This window comes from Manis javanica, chromosome X (assembly GCF_040802235.1).
Source record: "Manis javanica isolate MJ-LG chromosome X, MJ_LKY, whole genome shotgun sequence".
Classification (NCBI taxonomy): domain Eukaryota; kingdom Metazoa; phylum Chordata; class Mammalia; order Pholidota; family Manidae; genus Manis; species Manis javanica.
In genome coordinates, this window is record NC_133174.1 from 48,266,671 (window position 1) to 48,281,447 (window position 14,777).

Sequence of the window (14,777 nt, forward strand, 5' to 3'; positions counted from 1 at the left end):
CTAATTGGGCTGAATTGGTAAAGAGAAAGCTGGGAAAGACTTTCTTTGCTTACCAGGCAGCAAAGTCTGTCACTTCTGGGCCACATGGCTTGGCACCCTGGTGGTGTTCAGGGAAGTGCCTCAGGGATGAGCCCCAGTGAAGGGGATATATCATTTGGGGCTCCCATGAGTGCCCAAACTTCTGGGCCAAGGAAGAGCTGGAAAAGTGTTGTCTAACTGTTCTTTCTCACACAGAGAGAGCTCTATACAACTTCTGCTCCTATGGCACACACCCCTTGCTGCTGGAAAATCTTTCAACCTGCTACTTCTCTTTTGGATCTCAACAGAACTGACCAAGTGTGCCTGTCCTCCACAAGCAGCTGGAGTCTCAGCCTCCCAGAGTGTTCCAACCGTCCCTGGTGTCCAGCCTCACTAATCACAATAACCCAATGAAATGTGGAATCGTGTTCCCAGAGCAGATCTCTACGACTAGGTGTGCAGAGTTCCTTGGTGCCTATCCCTTTCCTGCTCTATTCCTCTTCCTCCCACCTGTGGGCTGCGATGGAGGTAAGGGCTTGGGTCTTGCTCTATCATGGCTCTGCCACTTCACTCTTTTCTGTTTGGTCTTATTCTTCACCAGGTGTAGGTGGTCTGTTCTGCAGTCTTCAGGTAATTTTCAGGTTTAGTTGTATTTGTTGTAGTTGCTTCCTTGGTGTATGTGTGGGAGGAGGTTTCTGCCTTGCCTTCCTATTCCACCATCATTTTTCCCTGACTCATATTTTATAAACCATTACGTAACCAAAGGTCAAGATTTACAATTATTTTTCTTCTAAAACTTTTATAGTTTTTGCTCTTCTATGTAAGCCTTATATCCATGAGCTGATTTTATGCTTTGTATATAGGTATCCAGTTATCCCAATACCAGTTGTTGAAAACTAATTTTGCCCATTAAATTGTCTTGACATCTTTATCAAATATCAGTTAGCCATAGAAATATAGATTAATTTCTGGATTTTCAGTTCTATTCCATGGATTTCTATGTCTATCCTTATGTCAGTATCACATTGACTTCAATACTGTAGCTTCATAGTAAGATTTTAAATCAGAAATTGCGAGCCTGCCATCTTTGATTTTCATTTTCAAGATTGGTATGGATATTCTGGGTCCCTTCCATTTTCATATTAATTTTAGTGTTGGCTTGCAATTTCTTTAAATAAGACTGTTGGTATTTTAATAGGGATTGTATTTAATTTGTAAATTAATTTGAGAAACATTGCTATCCTAACAGTTTCTGATCCATGAACAGTGTCTTTCCATTTATTTAAATCTTCTTTCATTTATTTCAACAATGTCTTATAGTTTTCAGTGCATGAGTTTTGGGCATTTTTTTAAATTTAGTCCAGTGCAGTTTATTCCTTTTGATATTATCATAATTTGAGATGATTACTTAATTTCATTCTGTTTTCTCATTGCTAATATATATACAATTGACTATTGTGTATTGATCTTTTATACTGAAACCCTGCTAAATTCATTCATTACCTTGAATAGTTTGGGTATGTGTGAATTACTTAGAATTTTCTATGTATAAAATCATGCCACCGCAAAAAAGAAATATACAGCTTTTTCAAAACAGAAAAATACCAATCTGAAAGGTTTTTATTTTTTATTTTTAATCCCCAATAGTTCTGGCTATAACTTCCATTACAATATTTAATAGAAGTAATGAGAGTGTACATCATTGACTTGTTCCTGATCTTATGGAAAATGCATTCAGTCTTTCACTATTAAGCCTGATGTTAGCTGTGGATTTTTATAGGTATTTTATCAAATTCTGTAAATTTATATATGTATTTTATCAGATTCTGTAAATTCTCTTCTATTCCTACATGAATAATTTTATCATAAAGGAGTGTTGAATTTTGTCAGATGCTTTCTCTGCATCAACTGATGTATTCCTGTGTTTTTGTCTTTTCTATTAATGGTATGATAAATCAACCTTACATTCATGAGTAATATCCCACTTGATCTTGGTATATAATCTTTTTAATATACTGCTAGATTTAGTTTGCTAGTATTTTGTTGAGGAATTTGTGTCTATACTGATAAGGGATATTGGTCTGTTATTTTGGTTTCTTGTGAGGTCTTTATATACTTTTACTATGAAAGAAATACTTGTTTCATTGAATGAGTTTAAAAATATTCCTTCCAATACTTTTTTCTGAAAGACGTTGGGAAATAAGGTGTTATTATTCTTTGAGCTTTTGGTAGAGTTCAGTGAAAGCATGTGATCCCGGGCTTATCTTTGCAGAAAGTTTTTGAAATGCCTAATTGAATCTCTACATGTTATAAGTTGATACATATTTTTAAAATTTCTTACTGGGTGAGTTTTGCTATTTTGTGCCTTTCTAGAACTTTGTTTACTTTTTCTAGTGTTTCTAATTAAATACAATAATTCACAATATTTTTTGTTTCTTTATTCTATTTTCCTTAAGGTCTGTAATAATATCTGATCTTTCATTCCTATTTGTTAGATGAGTGTTCTCTTTTTTTCCTCAGTTCTGCTAAAAATTTGTCAGTTTTGTTTATCTTTTGCAAAACCAATTTTTGGTTCACTGATTTTCTCTATTGTTTTTCAATCTCTGTAGCATTCTATTTTTTAAATTTTTTTATTATTATTATTTTTATTTTTTATTTTGTTATTTTGTTATCATTAATCTATAACTACATGAAGAACATTACGTTTACTAGGTACTTCCCTACACCAAGTCCCCCCACAAACCCCATTACAGTCACTGTCAATCAGCATAATAAGATGTTGTAGAATCACTACTTGTTTTCTCTGTGTTGCACAGCCCTCCCCTTTCCCCCACTCCCCATATTATACATGCTAATCATAATACCCCCTTTCTTCTTCTCCCCCTTATCCCTCCCTATCCTCCCATTCTCCCCAGTCCCTTTCCCTTTGGTAACTGTTAGTCCCTTCTTGAGTTCTGTGATTCTGCTGCTGTTTTGTTCCTTCAGATTTTCCTTTGTTCTTATACTCCAAAGATGAGTGAAATCATTTGGTATTTGTCTTTCTCCGCTTGGCTTATTTCACTGAGCATAATACCCTCTAGCTCCATCCATGTTGTTGCAAATGATAGGATTTGTTTTCTTCTTATGGCTAAATAATATTTCATTGTGCATATGTACCACATCTTCTTTACCCATTCATCTACTGATGGACACTTAGGTTGCTTCCAATTCATGGCTATTGTAAATACTGCAGTGATAAACATAGGGGTGCATCTGTCTTTTCCAAACTGGTGTGCTGCATTCTTAGGGTAAAGTCCTAGAAGTGGAATTCCTGGGTCAAATGGTAAGTCTATTTTGAGCATTCTAAGAAACCTCCATACTCCTTTCCCCAATGGTTGAACTAATTTACATTCCCACCAGCAGCGTAGGAGGGTTCCCCTTTCTCTGCAACCTCGCCAACACTTCTTGTTGTTTGTCTTTTCAATGATGGCAATCCTTACTGGTGTGAGGTGATATCTCATTGTGGTTTTTATTTGCATTTTTCTGATAACTAACGATGTGCAGCATCTTTTCATGTGTCTGTTGGCCATCTAAATTTCTTTCTTGGAGAATTGTCTGTTTGGTTTCCCTGCCTATTTTTTAATTGGATTATTTGTTTTTTGTTTGGTGAGGTGGGTGAGCTCTTTATATATTTTGCATGTAAAGCCTTTATTGGATCTGTCATTTACAAATATATTCTCCCATACTGTAGGGTACCTTTTTGTTCTATTGATGTTGTCTTCTGCTGTACAGAAGCTTTTCAGCTTGATATAGTCCCACTTGTTCATTTTTGCTTTTGTTTTCCTTGCCTGGGAAGATATGTTCAAGAAGAGGTCACTCATGTTTATGTCTAAGAGATTATTGCCAATGTTTTTTTCTAAGAATTTTATGGTTTCATGACTTACATTCAGGTCTTTGATCCATTTTGAATTTACTTTTGTGTATGGGGTTAGACAGTGGTCCAGTTTCATTCTCTTACATGTAGCTGTCCAATTTTGCCAGCACCATCTGTTGAAGAGACTGTCATTTCCCCATTGTATGTCCATGGCTCCTTTATCGAATATCAACTGACCATATATGTTTGGGTTAATGTCTGGAGTCTCTAATCTGTTCCACTGGTCTGTGGCTCTGTTCTTGTGCCAGTACCAAATTGTCTTGATTACTATGGCATTGTACTAGAGCTTGAAGTTGGTGAGTGAGATTCCCACCACTTAATTCTTCTTTCTCAGGATTGCTTTGGCTATTCGGGGTCTTTGGTGTTTCCATATGAATTTTTAAACTATTTGTTCCAGTTCATTGAAGAATGTTGTTGGTAATTTGATAGGGATTGCATGAAATCTGTATATTGCTTTGGGCAGGATGGCCATTTTGATGATATTAATTCTTCCTAGCCAAGAGCATGGGATGAGTTTCCATTTGCTAGTGTCCCCTTTAGTTTCTCTTAAGAGTGTCTTGTAGTTTTCAGGGTATAGGTCTTTCAATTCCTTGGTTAGGTTTATACCTAGGTCTTTTATTCTTTTTGAAGCAATTGTGAATTAAATTGTTTTCCTGATTTCTCTTTCTATTGGTTCATTGTTAGTGTATAGGAATGCCACAGATTTCTGTGTGTTGATTTTGTATCCTGCAACTTTGCTGAATTCTGATATCAGTTCTAGTAGTTTTGGAGTGGAGTCTTTAGGGTTTTTTATGTACAATATCATGTCATCTGCCAATAGTGACAGTTTAACTTCTTCTTTACCAATCTGGATTCCTTGTATTTCTTTGTTTTGCCTAATTGCCATGAATAGGACCTCCAGTACTATGTTAAATAACAGTGGGGAGAGTGGGCATCCCTGTCTTGTTCCCGCTCTCAGAGGAAAAGCTTTCAGCAGCTTCTCGCTGTTCAGTATGATGTTAGCTGTGGGTTTATCATATATGGCCTTTTAAATGTTGAGGTTCTTGCTCTCCATACCCATTTTGCTGAGAGTTTTTATCATGAATGGATATTGAATTTTATCAAATGCTTTTTCGGCATCTATGGAGATGATCATGTCATTTTTGTCCTTGTTTTTGTTGATGTGATGGATGATGTTGATGGATTTTCGAATGTTGTATCATCCTTGCATCCCTGGGATGAATCCCACTTGGTCGTGGTGTATGATCCTTTTGATGTATTTTTGCACTCGGTTTGCTAAAATTTTGTTGAGTATTTTTGCAGCTACATTCATCAGGGATATTGGTCTGTAATTTTCTTTTTTTGTGAGGTATTTGCCCGGTTTTGGTATTAGGGTGATGTTGGCTTCATAGAATGAGTTTGGGAGTATTCCCTCTTCTATTTTTTGGAAAACTTTAAGGAGAATTTGTATTATATCTTCTCTGTATGTCTGATAAAATTACGAGGTAAATCCATCTTGCCAGGGTGTTTTGTTCTTGGGTAGTTTTTTTATTACTGCTTCAATTTCTTTGCTGGTAATTGGTTTGTTTAGATTTTGTATTTCTTCCTTGGTCAGTCTTGGAAGGTTGTATTTTTCAAGAAGTTATCCATTTCTTCTAGGTTTTCCAGCTTCTTAGCATATAGGTTTTCATAGTAATCTCTAATAATTCTTTGTGTTTCTGTTGGGTCCATCGTGAAGTTTCCTTTCTTATTTCTGATTCTGTTGACGTGTGTTGATTCTCTTTTTCTCTTAATGAGTCTGGCTAGAGGCTTATCTATTTTGTTTATTTTCTCGAAGAACCAGCTCTTGGTTTCATTGATTTTTTCTATTGTTTTATTCTTCTCAATTTTATTTATTTCTTCTCTGATCTTTATTATGTCCCTTGTTCTGCTGACTTCAGGCCTCATTTGTTCTTCTTTTTCAAATTTTGATAATTATAACGTTAGACTATTCATTTGGGTTTGTTCTTCCTTCTTTAAATATGCCTGGATTGCTATATACTTTCCTCTTAAGATTGCTTTTGCTGCGTCCCACAGAAGGTGGGGCTTTGTGTTGTTGTTGTCATTTATTTTCATGTCATTTATTTCCATATATTGCTGGATCTCCATTTTAATTTGGTCATTGATCCATTGACTATTTAGTAACATGTTGTTAAGCCTCCATGTGTTTGTGAGCCTTTTTGCTTTCTTTGTACAATTTATTTCTCGTTTTATACCTTTGTGGTCTGAAAGATTGGTTGGCAGAATTTCAATCTTTTTTAATTTACTGAGGCTCTTTTTGTGGCCTACTATGTGGTCTATTCTCGAGAATATTCCATGTCATGAGAAGAATGTGTATCCTGTTGCTTTTGGGTGTAGAGTTCTATAGATGTCTATTAGGTCCATCTGTTCTAGTGTGTTGTTCAGTGCCTCTGTGTCCTTACTTATTTTCTGTCTGGTGGATCTGTCCTTTGGAGTGAATAGTGTGTTGAAGTCTCCTAAAATGAATGCATTGCATTCAATTTCCTCCTTTAGTTCTCTTAGTATTTGTTTCACATATTCTGGTGCTCCTGTATTGGGAGCATATATGTTTATATCCTCTTGTTGGACTGAGCCCTTTATCATTATGTAATTTCCTTCTTTATCTCTTGTTACTTTCTTTGTTTTTATGTCTATTTTGTCTGATACTAATACTGCAATACCTGCTTTTTTCTCCTTATTGTTTGCATGAAATATCTTTTTCCATCCAGTGACTTCTCGTCTGTGCATGTCTTTAGGTTTGAGGTGAGTCTCTTGTAAGCAGCATATAGATGGGGCTTGTTTTTTCATCCATTCAGTGACTCTATGTCTTTTGATTGGTGCATTCAGTCCATTTACATTTAGGGTGATTATCGATAGGTATGTACTTATTGCCATTTCAGGCTTTAGATTCATGGTTACCAAAAGTTCCAGGTTACTTTCCTTACTATCTAAGAGTTTAACTTAACCCACTTAGTATGCTGTTACAAACACAATCTAAAGGTTCTTTTCTATTTCTCCTCCTTTTTCTTCATCTTTCATTCTTTACATATTAGGTATCAAATTCTGTACTTTTTGTCTATCCCTTGATTGACTTTGTGGATAGTCAATTTAATTTTGCATTTGCCTCACAATCAGCTGCTCCACTCTCCGACCATGGTTTTATTACCTCTGGTGACAGCTTTCCAACCTTACGAACACTTCCATCTATAGCAGTCCCTCCAAAATAGACTGTAGAGATGGTTTGTGGGAGGTAAACTCTCTCAGCTTTTGCTTATCTGGAAATTGTTTAATCTCTCCTTCAAATTTAAATGATAACCTTGCTGGATAAAGTAATCTTGGTTCCAGGCCCTTCCACTTCATGGCATTAAGTACATCATGCCACTCCCTTCTGGCCTATAAGGTTTCTGCTGAGAAGTCTCATGTTAACCTGATGGGCTTTCCTTTGTATGTGATCTTATTTCTGCCTCTGGCTGCTTTTAACAGTCTGTCCTTACCCTTGATCTTTCCCATTTCAATTACTATGTGTCTTGGTGTTGTCTTCCTTGGGTCCCTTGTGTTGGGAGATCTGTGGATCTCCATGGCCTGAGAGACTAAGTCCTTCCCCAGATTGGGGAAGTTTTCAGCAACTACCTCCTCAAAGACACCTTCTTTTCCTTTCTCACTCTCTTCTTCTTCTGGTACCCCTTTAATGCGAATATTGTTCTGCTTGGATTGGTCACACAGTTCTGTCAATATTCTTTCATTTTTAGAGATCCTTTTTTCTCTCTGTGCCTCAGCTTTTTTGTATTCCTCTTCTCTAGTTTCTATTTCATTTATTGTCTCCTCCACCATATCAAACCTTCTTTTAATTCCCTCCATCATGCTCTTCAGTGATTGGATCTCTGACCTGAATTCATTGCTGAGTTCTTGAATGTCTTTCCATACTTCCATTAGAATGTTGACGATTTTTATTTTGAACTCCCTTTCAGGAAAGTCAAGAGGTCCATATCATTTGAATATTTAATTTATTAATAATTTTACTCTGGACAAGGTTCCTTTGGCGTTTCATCTTAGTATATGGCACCCTCTAGTGTCCAGAAGCCCTATTCTGGAGCTGCTCAGCCCCTGAAGCAATGTTGGTGGTTGCAGGGGAGTTGTACTGGTACCTGGGGGGAGGAAAGAGCTGTTCCCTGCCTCCTGGATCTTGTGCCTGTCTCCATTGCCTGAGCCAGTGGACTGGTCACACAGGTATGTTTTTCTCCCAGAGCAGCCAGATACAGATCCCTGCTTTCCACAAGCAGCCAGAATGCCAGTCTCCCCAGGAACTCTGCCTGTATTAACTTTCCAACCCAGTAGTCATGTGAGTCTCATGAAAGCACCATGAAATGTAAGTTTGTTCTCCCAGAGCAGATGCTCAAAGCTAGGTATTCAGCAGTCCCAAGCCTTCCCCTCCCTCCCTGATCAGTTTCTCTTCTCCTGCCAGTGACCTGTGGTTGGGGAGGGGCTCAGGTCCTGCAGAGCCACAGCTCTGGTATGTTACCCAGTTCAATGAAGTCTGCTCTTTTCTCCAGGTGTATGCATTCTGATGCCATCCTCTTTCCTGTTGCTCTCTCAGGATTAGTTGCACCAATTAGATTTTCTAAGTGTATCCAGTTTTAGGAGGAAGCCTCTGTCTCTCCTCTCATGCCACCATCTTTAATCCCATCTGTAGCATTTATTTCTCCTCTGATCTTTATTATTCTCTTTTATGTGCTTTGGGTTTAGATTGCTCTTAGTTTTCTAGTTTATTAAGGTTGAATGTTAGGCTATTTTCAAATATTTCTTCTTTTTAAGCATGGACATTTATAGGTATAAATTTCTCTCTGAGCTGTGCTCTTATTATATCCTGTAAATTTTGGTATGCTTTATTTTCATTTTTATTAATATTAAGGTATTTTCTAATTTTCCATGTAATTTCTTTTTGATCCATCAATTATTTAGGAGTTTGTTGTTTTAGTTCCATATATTTCTGAATTTCCCAAACTCATTTCTGTTATTAATTTCTAATTTCAGTCTATTGTGATCAGAGGTCATATTTTGAATAATTTCAATCTTTTTAAATTTATCAAGAGTTGTTATACTATTTAATATATGGCCAATTCTGGAAAATGTTCCATGTGTACCTAACAAGAGTATGTGTTGTGCTATTCTTTTGTGGCTTTATCTATAGATGTTTTGAAAGTCTTGTTAATTAATAATGTTGTTCAGTTCTTCTCTTTCTTTCTCTGTCTTCTATCTAATTATTCCATCCTGTATTCCAAGTGGAATATTGAAGTTTTAAAGTATGTTTTTTGAATTATGTATTTTCTCCTTCAATTCTGTTAGTTTTTTGTTTTATATTTGTCCTATATTTGTTTTATATTAGGGTCCTATTGTTAAATGCATTTATGTTTTTAATTTCTATATCTTCATGATGGATTGACTCTTATCAGTTTAAAATGTTTTCTTTGTCTCTAATAGGAATTTTTGTCTTTATGTCTGTTATGTCTACTATTAGTAAGGCTGCCCCAGTCCTCTTTTAGTTATTGTTGCATGTTATATCTTTTTCTATCCTATTACTTTTAGTCTCTTTGTGTTTTTGAATCTAAAGTGTTTCTCTTATGAACAGCATATTATTAGATCCCAGTTTACAATTTCTAATGAAATTATCTAAATTTCTTTCTTTTAATTTGAATTTAATTTGCTTAATCCATATACATCACAGAAATAATCAAAATGTCAACATAGAAGAACCCAACCTTCACCCACACACACAAACATCAACAATTGTTGAACAAAAACAGCCACGGGAAGGCTCTAGAATCCACCTAAGAAACTTCTGGAACATAGTGAAACAAAAAACTTGAGAATAACTGAACAAGAAGAGAAAGAAAACAGCTTTATTTTGCTTGCACCATCCCACCTTACAAGCCAGCATTGCTCAATGAAATGACAAAGGGAACTTCCCAGTTAGAAAGTGTTCCACACACCAGGAATGGAAGAGCAGAATTGGGTGAGTAGCCAGCTTCTCTAGGTTTTCAGAGTACTACACCATGTTCCCACTTCAGTTTCACCCCACAAGAACCAGAAAAGCTGAGATGTGTAGAGACAGCTAGGAACAAGGAAGAAAAGATGAGACTACCAAATGCAGCCACACAGTAGGAGCAATCACAGTTCATAGTGCCCTGCTTTGAAGAGAAACCCAGCAGATTTCACCATTGAAGAAAGTAACAATAGGAAGACCCATGAAAGACCTCCTGAAGATTTTACAGCTTTCAGCCCACAGGTATTGCCATTCACAGCCACCGAAGTCCTTCTCCAATTTCCCCACCCTGCTTTCACTGGAACCACTGCAGCAGCCAGATCAGGTTTCTGTGGGTGTGTAAGTGCAAAAGTGCCAGCACAGATCCCCTCAGCTGACCCCACCACCATGCACCCACTTAGAGAAATCCCCTCCAGTTGCACACTTTAAAACCAATATCCTGACACCCATCACCAGCTTCCAGTGCACTTCATTTACCTTTGGTGGGGCAGGAACTGTGTAGCAATGGGAAAACATACCAAGAGCCAGGATCACCCCAAAGCTGCAGTGAGCACGTAGTTGGTCCTGTCCTTTGCTTTCTGCCGTGAACCCACTACTACATGTGAGTCTGAAGCTGGCTCCTGCCACTGTGCAGGCACCTACAGCTGGCTGTCAAAGCTGAGTATGCGCCCAGTACAAGCTCTGGCCACCACTGCTATCTATCCTGAATCCTAGCCACTGGACCTGGAGGTACCATTAAGGACCCAAACAATCTTGTAACCACTTTAGACCGCTGTGGTGTTTGCCAAGGAACACACAGTTGGCAAAGCTGAAGACTCTAGTGTCTTGAGTTGAAGAGATATCACACCTCACTGGACCCAGTACAACCACATACCTCTGCATGTTGTGCCCTGCACAACTAGACCCAGAGCCACAGAAAGCTCCATCATACCCCTAACTACAAATGAAAGTCTCCTTTATAATGTAAATGATACTCTTCCATAAAGTTTGGAAGAGGTGACAGCTTCTTCAAATATGTAGTCACTTTTGCAAGGCTACAAGGATCACGAAGAATCAGGGAAACATGACTTCACCAAAGAAATACAGCAAAACTTCACGAGCTGGCCCCAAAGAAATGGAGACCCAGGAATTGTGTGCCAAATAATTTAAAATAATTGTTCTAAAAACAACAAAATGAGTGATATTTTTCAAAAGAAGGTCTAAGAGGGAAATTTATAGTAATACATCTGCAGTAAGAAAATACAAAGATCTTAAATAAACTAACTTTACACTGAAAGAAACTAGAAAAAGAACAAACTAAGCTCAAAGGTAGCAGAAAGAACGAAACAACAAAGATCAGAGCAGAAACAAAGGAAATAGATACTAGAAAAACAATTTTTAAAAATCAGTTAAACTAAGAGCTGTTTTTTAAAGGTATACAAACTTGACAACCTTTAGACTAAGAAAAAACAAAGAAAAGTCAAGTAAACAATATTAAAATGAAAGAAGAGACATTACAACTGATACTACAGTAATACAAAGGATCACAAAACACTACTATGAACAACTATATGCCAACCAACTGGGTAACCTAGAAGAAATGAATAAATTCATAGAAGTAAAATCAACCAAGACTGAGTGATAAACAAGTAGAAAAGTATGAACAGACCAAAAACAAATAAGTAGACTGAATCAATAATCAAAATTCTCCCAACAAAGAAAAGACCAGGACCAGATGTCAATGATAAATTTTACCAAACATATAAAGAATTAGTGACAATCCTTCTCAAACTCCTCCACAAAAATGAAGACCATGAAACACTACCAAATTCATTTTACAATACTAGCATTACCTTGACACCAATGTCAGATAAGGACACTATAGAAAGAAAACTACAAAACAATATTCATGATGAGTGTAGATGCAAAAATTGTCAACAAAATATTTGCAACCAAATTCTACAATACATTAAAATGATCACACACCATGAATAAATGGGATTTATCCTTCACAGAAAGTATCATTCAACATACACAAATCAATAAATGTTATAAGTCACATGAATGAAAGATAAAAATCATATGATCATCTCAATACATACATAAAAAGCACTTAGCAAAATACAGCAACCCTTCATGATAAAAATGCTTAACATATTGGGTATAGAAAAAATATACCTCAATATAATAAAGGCCATACATGGCAAATCCACAGCTAACATGATGTTCCGAAGTCAAAGGTTGAAAGATTTTTCTCTAACATCATGAAGAGTTCAAGGGAGCCCACTCTAACCACTATTATTCACCATAGTACCAGAAGTCATACCAAGAGCAATCAGGTAAGAAAAGAAATAAAAGGCATCCAAGTCAGAAAGGAAGAAGTAAAATTGTCTTTGTTTGTAGAAGATATAATATAGTTTTGTATATAGAAAAACCCAAAAGACTCCACCAAAAAAACTGTTGGAAGTAATTAATACAATAAAGTTGCAGATTACAAAATCAACATATGGAAATCAGTGTGCTTCTATACAGTAATACTGAAAAATCTGAAAAAGAAATGAAGAAAACTATCCTATTCACAATGTGTGAGAAACACACTCACTCGTCCAAATTCAATAAGTGGACATGGAGACAAAGAGAACAGCAGAGCAAGGCTTTAATGACAGTCTTGCAAGATCTGGTGTCTGGTGAGCAGGCACACCTGGGGAGTTTGGCACCAATAATTTATCTCCTAGTGTGCGAGTCCCTCACCTGGTTCTTCATTGGCTGAGTAATACAGGGTTCATGTTCTTTCCCAGACGTTGCCTAAGCCAGTTCTATCTTTCCTTTACATTTGTCTTAATCTTATTGGTAGGTTTAAAAAACTCAAACAGGTATCGCCAGGCTCTTATCAGTTCCCCCACCCCAACTCTCAGCCCGAGCAGCTTCCACCACGTGGCCCTTTGTTAATACTTTACTGTTAAAATGTTTGAACATCTTAGTGGGAATAAATCACATTTAGGTTTTATACTCTTTCCTAGCAGTTCCACCCTCTTTTTATTTAAGAATTACTGATTTTATTCTCAGTAATGTATTTTAATTTACACTTGGTCTTTTCTCAAATTTCTCTAATAGCTTTTTACTCTCTTTCTCATAGTTCAAATTTTCTTCTAATAACATAAGATTATTTTGGGTGTAGGTCATAAGCATTTGCTTGTTTATGGCTGCATCTATAAGCTTTTGAGTCAGGCCTCTCACACAAGGGATAATACAGCATCTTATAGCAGTTACAACTCTTGCAACTATAACAAGGGATGTTAAAACAGAGGCAACTAAACTTTTCTATTTTTTAAACTATCCTTCCAACCAGTCTGTAAAAGGGTCACTGGTGCCAGTTTTCAGCTAATTCATTAGTTTAAATGGTGCCTTGTAATGATCTGCGACTTCTATGAAAATTTTTTCACTGGGTGTGGAGAGAAATGCGAGGGTAAATGGAATGACTAATTGGTCTAAAGCATAAGTCCTAGTCCAGGTGGGTGGCAACGAGTAGCGCAGGTTTTCTTTTCCACAGTACTACTAAACATCTACTCAGGGGATGCGTAATTTCGAGAAGTTGCCTTCTTTAGAGACATTTAGGACATGGGTACAAGTCAGTATATTCCCCACAGGAGTTGTGAAACCTTCCCCTTGCCTAGAGAGGCATGAGGAGTGATTCATCTTCTCTATGGAAAAAGAGGGGATTGCCTTCGGGTTTGACTTCTTTAGTGCATGAAAGAGTAAAGACAAGCTCTTGCAAGTCTAATTTCCCCAAGCATCCTTGTCCTGGTACAGGGCTAACATGCAGTTCATTTCAGTGGAGTCTGTGTCCCAGCCAAGAGGGAACAGGACTACCTGTGCTTGTGGCCATCTAGCAGCACATGCGTAACAATCGCTTTTATTTAAAGCGAGTACTGAAAATTTAACTCACTCTACCCAGGCTTTGATGTCTCTATAACTTATCTCTATTTTAAGAGTCTGTTTTAGAACTTTTATCTCTGTTACAGTAATTAGTCTAGGGTCATTATGGGGAAACTCTGGCTCATTATTTCTCAGGATTGGGGGTGGCTACTATGGGTAAAGTTTTGCCTTCAATTAAATTAAGACCAAACTTTCTCACAGGATATACTCTAATGACATCTGCACCGAGTCTGTAAACATGAGGGACAATTACAGGGTCTGAGTCTAAGTCTTGAGGTTTATGTATAGTTAATAAAAGGGGGTTACACTGTCTTGGCAACTGTCAGAAGGAATTCCTTTAGCTAAGTGGAGCTTTCCTTTTAAAGATTTTTCTACTGCATGAGGGGCTGTCCACCCTTAAAACTGGGTAGTCTACCAAACACTGCTCTACTTTGGACATGGGACTTACTTGCCTTTTTTATTCTATTAAAATTTGTCCATTCAGGACAGAGATACTTATTATCTCTAGAAAGCTGTCTTTGGTCATTTAGGTCACTAAAAGAGAGAACCTGACAAGCATCAAACCTAATGGTTTGGGGCTTGATGTTTTAGTAATATTGATTACCAGTTTGACAGGATAACCAAGAGTTCCTTCCCATTCTAGGGCTCTCTGTGACAGAGTTAGAAAGATAAAAGTTAATATTTTTAGGTTCTTTTTAGTTTCAGCCTTAAGGGTTGGTTAGCCACCTGGGACATCTGCCAATTCTGTTTTGTCCCCAGATCCCCCAGTCAGTTTCCTTACTCTGGTCCAACTCTTTTCAGTTGTTTTCACTGCATTTCAAGTGATCAGGAGCACTTGGTAGGGGCCTTCCCAGCTGGGCTGGAGTCTATCTT